This window comes from Bos grunniens, chromosome 11 (genome assembly GCF_055505025.1).
Source record: "Bos grunniens cultivar Pamir isolate PY7600 chromosome 11, Bosgru_T2T1.0, whole genome shotgun sequence".
NCBI classification, from domain to species: domain Eukaryota; kingdom Metazoa; phylum Chordata; class Mammalia; order Artiodactyla; family Bovidae; genus Bos; species Bos grunniens.
The window spans coordinates 66,062,450-66,070,000 of record NC_141175.1 but is presented as its reverse complement, the minus strand read 5'-3'; the positions used below and the strand labels follow the sequence as shown (position 1 = coordinate 66,070,000).

At 39.2% G+C, this 7,551-nt stretch overlaps 1 long non-coding RNA gene across 1 annotated transcript in view; it reads left to right on the top strand.

Annotated features, from left to right (window-relative positions):
• LOC147363268 (uncharacterized) overlaps positions 1 to 4,104 on the top strand; it is a 588,890-nt gene extending 584,786 nt beyond the window's left edge. The window contains exon 5 of the long non-coding RNA XR_015135929.1: positions 1,827 to 4,104. This is a non-coding gene — a long non-coding RNA (uncharacterized LOC147363268). The remainder of the gene's footprint in view (positions 1 to 1,826) is intronic.
• The last annotated feature ends 3,447 nt before the right edge of the window (positions 4,105 to 7,551 follow it).

Below are 7,551 nucleotides of genomic sequence, written 5' to 3'. Positions count from 1 at the left end.
GTCCTCCCTGGAGTGAATTTCCCCATTGTGAAAAGAGTGAACTGGCCTTCACTTATGTGTGTTTGAATAGAAAAACTGTCCATAGCGTCTCAATAGCCCACATGCATTCAAACCAACAGCCCAGTTCATCTGCGAGAGTCTTCATCTTTATGTTAATTTTTACTTGGCTGCTTATGGGAGCCTTTGAAATGTACAAAAATATGCACAGCAACCCTGACGTTCAAGATTCTGAAACTTCGCAAACCACACTAAAAACAGTGTCTTGGCTTAATCTGTTTTCCCTTGATACAGTTGAAGTCAACTCTCTTGTGCCATTGTTTTGAATCCTTTCCTTACATGTAGTCATTCTCTTAAAAAAATTTTATTACTGTAGATTTCTAGAAATAGGAGTTAGTACTGTTTTCCTTTTTGAATCAGAAGTAGGTAAACACCAGTAAAGCTGAGTGTGGAGTGTGATTTAGTGGAGGTTAACATAGTGCAGAGGGTATTTTGCAATAAAATTTTAAATTAGGGGGACGATATTTACTGCCTGTCGTGTGTGTGGCTTATGAACTATAGGTTTGATATTTGGCAGAATGTGTAAGAACTGATAATTAGGTATGTGTGTGTAGGTAGTGACATTTGTTTAAAACAAAGTACTGTAAAACTGAATTCATTTATGCCTCTTACTTTGTTCAGCCTCTCATAGACAAGTAATAAAATATACCAATAATATCTCACTTTACAATAAGCTTTAATTATACAGACACCTGATAAAATGCAGATGAGCTATCTGTTCAAGAGCTGTGTGGTTTCTAATAAATAGAATTGGTAGTGTGTGTGTGTGTTCATGTGTGTGTGTGTGTGTGTCTGTGTGAGAGAGAGAGAGAGAGAGAGACAAACAGAGATGGGGAATTATACATAGTAGTACTGGGATTTTTGAAGTTGAGTATTTTAAATTTGTAAAATTTTCTTGGCTGTGGTTATATTTAACAAATTAGAAAAGATTCTCACATAATTTGTCTTTATTTATGGTGCCAAAATACTAAAAGAAGTAATGACACATAAAGTAAGATCATTTGATGAATGCATGTTACTTTTTTATATTGCCATTTGAAAGAATTAGGTTTTTCTTTGTGTTTTGCAAAATAATATGAATATAAATGCTAGAAGCATGACTGAAGAACCATTTGTAAGAAATCCCAAATGATGTAGAGCATTTAGGAACCTTGGTCACTCTTCTTCCTGTGAGCGAAATCTGACTGCTGACAAATTGTGTCAGAAATTCTAAACCAGATCAAATGGATGTTCTTTCCAGGTTAAAAGAAATCCAGAGAAGGCCTGAACCAAGGCTCTTTATGGTGGAGGTTACTGTTAGAGCAGCTCTGCTAATTTCTGGTTGGTTTTTTGTTTCTTTATTTCTGCTGTATCCCTCAGCAGAAGTTCATTGCAATAAACTTGGATACTAAATGAGGCTTTATTAATTAGGGATGGGCAGAAAACCAGCTGTGACATAGTGACCCCGGGTGGGAAGCCAAACCAGAGTAATTAAGACATAACATGGTAATGGGAACAAATAATGAATACACTTAGTGACCTGATGCCGAGCAGTGCCCCCTCTCCAGGCCTGCGTTTTTTTCTTTTACTATTTTTTTTCCCTTTTAAACTGATAAACTCCTGGAATAGATTTCTTATTATACTTTAATACAGATGATGTCCAAAGAAGAGACAGTCAAAAAAAATAGGAGGAAAATATGGAGAAACCGTGAGGTTTAAAGGCTACTAGGTGATTCTATATCTGTTGTTAGTGATCAGAGGTTGGTGTTCCTTTATTCTTTGTCACACAGCATTTCTCTTGCAAGGACAAAGCAAAAGTGGAATAATATCCTGGATGAAGTATGCATCTCTCCTCACCCACTGATGATCTGCCGTATCTGCTGGGTTTATTCCTAGCATGCTCACTCCTCTCTGTGCTGAGGAAAAAAAGAATTTGGAAGAAACCTACATGGCCCCCAAGCTCTCAGAAGGTGAGGAAGTTTCTTGTGGTCCTCTGTGCCAAGCTCTGGATACCCAGGAAGGAGACTGTGATACGGCCTTCATCATGGAGTCCACATCAGAAATTTGTAGACACAGAAGGACAAAGCACTTACTAAGGAGCATGCTCGCTGTTTTGAAATGGTTCACAAAGTTTCCAGGTGGATAAAAACCTGACCCAGTAAACCACACTTTCTAATGCATTTTGGCACAAGGCTAATTGTGCCAGGAGACGGTTTCATTTTCAGTGTGTACACCTCAATCCCAAGCACCCTAACTCCTGCTTCCTCCCTTTCTTCCCTCCTGGTGGCCATAAGTTTTGTTCTCTAAAATCTGTAAATTTGTTTCTGTTTTGTAAACCAGTTCATTTGTATCATTTCTTTTTAGGTTCTGCATGTAAGTGCTATCATAAGGTTTTTCTCATTGTCTGACTTACTTCACTCAGTATGTATACACTGCTATATTAAAAGTGGATAATCAACAAGGACCTACTGGCTTCCCTAATAGCTCAGTTGGGAAAGCATCTGCCTGCAGTGCAGGAGAACTGGTTTGATTCCTGGGTCGGGAAGATCCCCTGGAGAAAGGATAGGCTACCCACTCTAGTATTCTTGCTGCTGCTGCTGCTAAGTCGCTTCAGTCGTGTCCGACTCTGTGCGACCCCATAGACGGCAGCCCGCCAGGCTCACCCATCCCTGGGATTCTCCAGGCAAGAACACCGGAGTGGGTTGCCATTTCCTTCTCTAGTATTCTTGGGCTTCCCTTATGGCTCAGCTGGGAAAGAATCTGCCTGCAATGTGGGAGACCTGCGTTCAACCTGGATTGAGAAGATCCCCTGGAGAAGGGAAAGGCTACCCAGTCTGGTATTCTGGCCTGGAGAATTCCATAGACTGTATAGTCCATGGATTCACAGAGAGTCAGACAGGACTGAGCGACTTTCACTTTCACCATATAGCACAGGTAGCTCTGATCTATATTATATAGTATGAATGGGAAAAGAATTTGAAAAATAATAGATCCATGTATGTATATTACTGAATCACTTTGCTGTAGACCTGAAACTCTCACCACTCCAATATACACTCCAATATAAAATAAAGAGGTAAAATAAATGAAGAGTTTAATTTTCAACATTTTAGAAACTTTGTAAGTGCTGTGACTGTTGAATCTTTTTAGAAATACTTGCTGTCTTGTGAAAATTTAATTGTTTGGCACCTTTGCAGATCTTGAAGTTATGTAGGATCCTTACGTGTATAATTCCAAATCTGACACAGAGTAGGTGCTCAATGTAAGCTGATTAAGTAATTATATGTCTAAGCATGTAATGTGGTGAATCAAGGCAATTATCCCAATAAAGGAGTCAAATAAAATACAAAACAAATGTACCAACAAAATTAAACACACCATTAACATTGCTCTAATAGAAGTTAAGACATCTTGCTTTTTATTTTCTTGACTTTTAAGGCTAGTTTACTTCAGTTTACCATTTGTTCATGTGTATCAACTTAGCCAAAATATTTATGATACCTGATCCCACCTAAGAGATTTTCTTGTCCCAACTTAAAATCATTTGTACTTCAGTTCATTCTTTAGTTGAAACAAATCTTCACCCAGTTTCTCAGATAATAAAAGATTACTAAATAAGATCTAGCCTAATTAACAGGAAAATGAGTTATGAATATGTCAATTACAGCTCTCCAAAGTTATCCATTAGTACCACTTTGAGTGTAAAGGCTTCTCTTTTTTTTTCCTATAAAAATTGCCTACCAGTTGTAAGAGACCCATAGATAGTATTCTTGATAATGTATTCTTGTGTCATGAAAGCACTGGCATTTCTTCTGCCTTCTGTGAATCATATCATAGCTGGCACATGAATTAATCAATAGAAACATTCTGTATCTATTAACAGTTTACTCTGGGGACATAAAAGTCCTGGGAAAAGTAAAAAAGAATTGTCCCCATTTGATTTGAAAGTAGCTCTGCTTGGTTCCTCTCACACTGAACAAAGAAGATATATTGCAAGATCACTGCTTTAAATGATTAATTTTTTTAAATGAGATGTGTTTGAATAAACAAATAATAAAATAGTGGCAATAGACTCTCAGGTTTTCTTCTGCCTGACCTACGGTATTTTGTTTCAGTATGGTATTCAAACGAATGACTTTAGGAAAGTCCTAAGAGTTTTCTCTATATTATTCAGTTCATTTCAGTCACTCAGTTGTGTCCGACTCTTTGTGACCCTATGGACTGCAGCACACCAGGCTTCCCTGTCCATCACCAACCCCTGGAACCTACTCAAACTCATGTCCAGCGCATTGGTGATTATGGCTCAGCTGGTAAAGAATCTGTCTACAATGCGGGATACCTGGGTTCAGTCCCTGGGTTGGGAAGATCCCCTGGAGAAGAGAAAGGCTACTCACTCCAGTATCCTGGCCTAGAGAATTCCATGGACTGTATAGTTCACAGGAGTCAGACATGACTGAGCAACTTTCTATATTATTAGGTTGGTACAAACGTAATTTCTATTGATGGGCAAGGCTGTGTTCCCCCCCTGTTGCTTGACCCGAGGCCAAACTGTGGTGGAGGTAACGAAAATAATGGCCATCTCCTTCAAAAGGTCCCATGCACACACTTTTCTAGTAATCATGTAAGGATATGAGAATTGGACGATAAAGAAAGCTGAGTGTGGAAGAATTGATGCTTTTGAACTGTGGTGTTGGAGAAGACTCTTGAGAGTCCCTTGGACAGCAAGGAGATCCAACCAGTCCATCCTAAAAGGAAATCAGTCCTGAATATTCATTGGAAAGACTGATGCTGAAGCTGAAACTCCAATACTTTGGCCACCTGAGGTGAAGAACCAACTCATTGGAAAAGACCCTGATGCTGAGAAAGATTGAAGGCAGGAGGAGAAGGGGATGGTATAGGAGGAGATGGTTGGGTGGCATCACTGAAGCGATGGACATGAGTTTGAGTAAGCTCTGGGAGTTGGTGATTGACAGGGAAGCCTGGCGTGCTGCAGTCCATGGGGTTGCAAAGAGTCGGACACGACTGAGTGACTGAACTGAACTGAACAATGTAATTGCAGCTTCAGACATGAATTTTAAATCATTATAACTAGGCTCGACACTGCTGCTGCTGCTGCTGCTGCTAAGTCACTTCAGTCATGTCCGACTCTGTGCGACCCCATAGACGGCAGCCCACCAGGCTCCCTGGTCCCTGGGATTCTCCAGGCAAGAACACTGGAGTGGGTTGCCATTTCCTTCTCCAATGCATGAAAGTGAAAAGTGAAAGTGAAGTCGCTCAGTCGTGTCTGACTCTTCGCGACCCCATCTTTATTAATCAAATGGGAACAATTACAATCAACACATTTTGCCAACAAGAAATAATTTTTTTTTTCTATAGCATAAAAATCCATGCTTTGGGAATTCAATGACCTCTTGGAAAGCATTTTCTGCCTCTTGCTGGTTGTGGAAAAGTTTTCCATACAAGAAGTTGTCAAGATACTTGAAGAAGTGGTAGTTGGTTGGCAAAAGGTCAGGTGAATATGGTGGATGAGGAAACATTTTGTAGCCCAAATCATTCAACTTTTGGTCGGGCATTGTCGTGGGGTAGAACTGGGCCCTTTCTGTTGACCAGTACCAGCTGCAGGCATTGCAATATGGGGGGCATCTCATCAATTTGCTGAGCATACTTCTCAGATGTAATGGTTTCACTGGGATTCAGAAAGCTGTAGTGGATCAGATGGGCAGCAGACCACCAGTGACCATGACTTTTTTGGTGCACATTTGGCTTTGGGAAGTGCCTTGGGGCTTCTTCTCAGTCCAACCACTGAGCTGGTCATCACTGGTGGTTGTATAAAATCCACTTTTCGTCCCATGTCACAATCTGATCATGAAATGATTCATTGTTGTTGCATAGAATAAGAGAAGACAACACTTCAAGACAATTTTTTTGATTTCCAGTCAGCTCATGAGGCACCCACTTATCTAGCTTTCTAACCTTTCCAATTTGCTTCAAATGCCAAACGACTGTAAGATGGTTAACACTGAGTTCTTCAGCAACTTCTTAAGTAATTGTAAGAGGATCGGCTTCAATAATCCTTTCCATTGGTCCTTATCAACTTCTGATGGCTGGCCACTGCACCCCTCAACCTCAAGTGTCTCATCTCCTTTGCAAGACTTCTTGAACCACCACTGCACTGTATGTTCGTTAGCAGTTCTTGGCCAAATATGTTGTTGATGTTGTGAGTTGTCTCCGCTGCTTTACAACCCATTTTGAACTCAAATAAGAAAATCACTCAAATTTGCATTTGGTCTAACATCATTTCTGTAATCTAAAATAAACATGAAATAGACAGCAAGTAATAAGTCATAGCAGAAAAGCATAAAGCGAGAAATGCACATTAAAATGATGTATAACATAACCACATTTATTTAAGAATGTATTCCAATATCAAATGGCAGATTTCAACAATGAAAAACGTATTTACTTTTGCACCAACCTAATAGTAACCCTGACTTGCCCTTATTACTCACATAATATACAAAAAGAAGGACCTACCTCTTATAAAAGTATTTGCATCTTTCTTCTTTAATGATCAGGGTAAACATGAATTCTTCCAGAAAGAAAGGTCTATGGTTTTGACTGGTAGGGAATGGCTGTGGAAAGTTTGCTTCTATTTAACCAAACATAATTTCTTAGCCAACCTGAAAACAAATGCTTTATGATTTTTTTCCTCTAAATCATTTAATTCATTCTGTTTGGGAGAGTTTTATTTAAAAGTCAAGCTCAGGAAATTCAGAGCTTTGAAGATAAATAGTTTCCATTTCCTTTGAGTAAGTTTAGAAAGTTTTTCTGGTTTTAAAATGAAGGTAAGAAGGGAAAAGCTCCCCACCAACAGGAAAGAAGTCCTTGGGCTAAATCAGTATCCATCCATTGCTTACCTGAAAACATAATGAAATACCGAAATTTATAAAGACAAAGGTACAATTTCCCCATCAGCCCACCGTTAACATTGCAAAGGACCTGTGCATTAAGCACATAGAGATTGTACCCTAGGGCAGGTTGCAGGTAACTTGGAATAAAAGTAGTTGCTTCTGTGGTCTCAGAAGACGGGCAAGTGCTCTTTTCTTCGGAAGATACTAATACTGATGCAGTAAGCATTTCCAGAGATGCTTTCCCAGAGTGGAGTCCTTTGCTTTATCCCCATTCTCCTGCCTTTTCTTTGTGCATGAAAAGAAGAGAACTGATGGTATAAAAAATAGTGGATGGAAGATGGACAGAATCAGAAAAAAAAAAGGGAAGTTTAGAGATGGACCCAGAAAAACATTCTCTTTCCTGACAAGTGCCTTATGGAGACTGAGGGGAGAATAATTCCTGGAAGTCTTGTTTATGAACTTGTGTGCCTCTCATTGACCCTTTTCTGTATTTTTCAGCTTCTCTAAAAATTTTAAATTATCAATTAAGTCAAAGTTTTCATTTTTTAAAGGTAAATGGTCTTTCAAGGCATTCCCTTTAACCCATGTTTATGAGTAATATAGC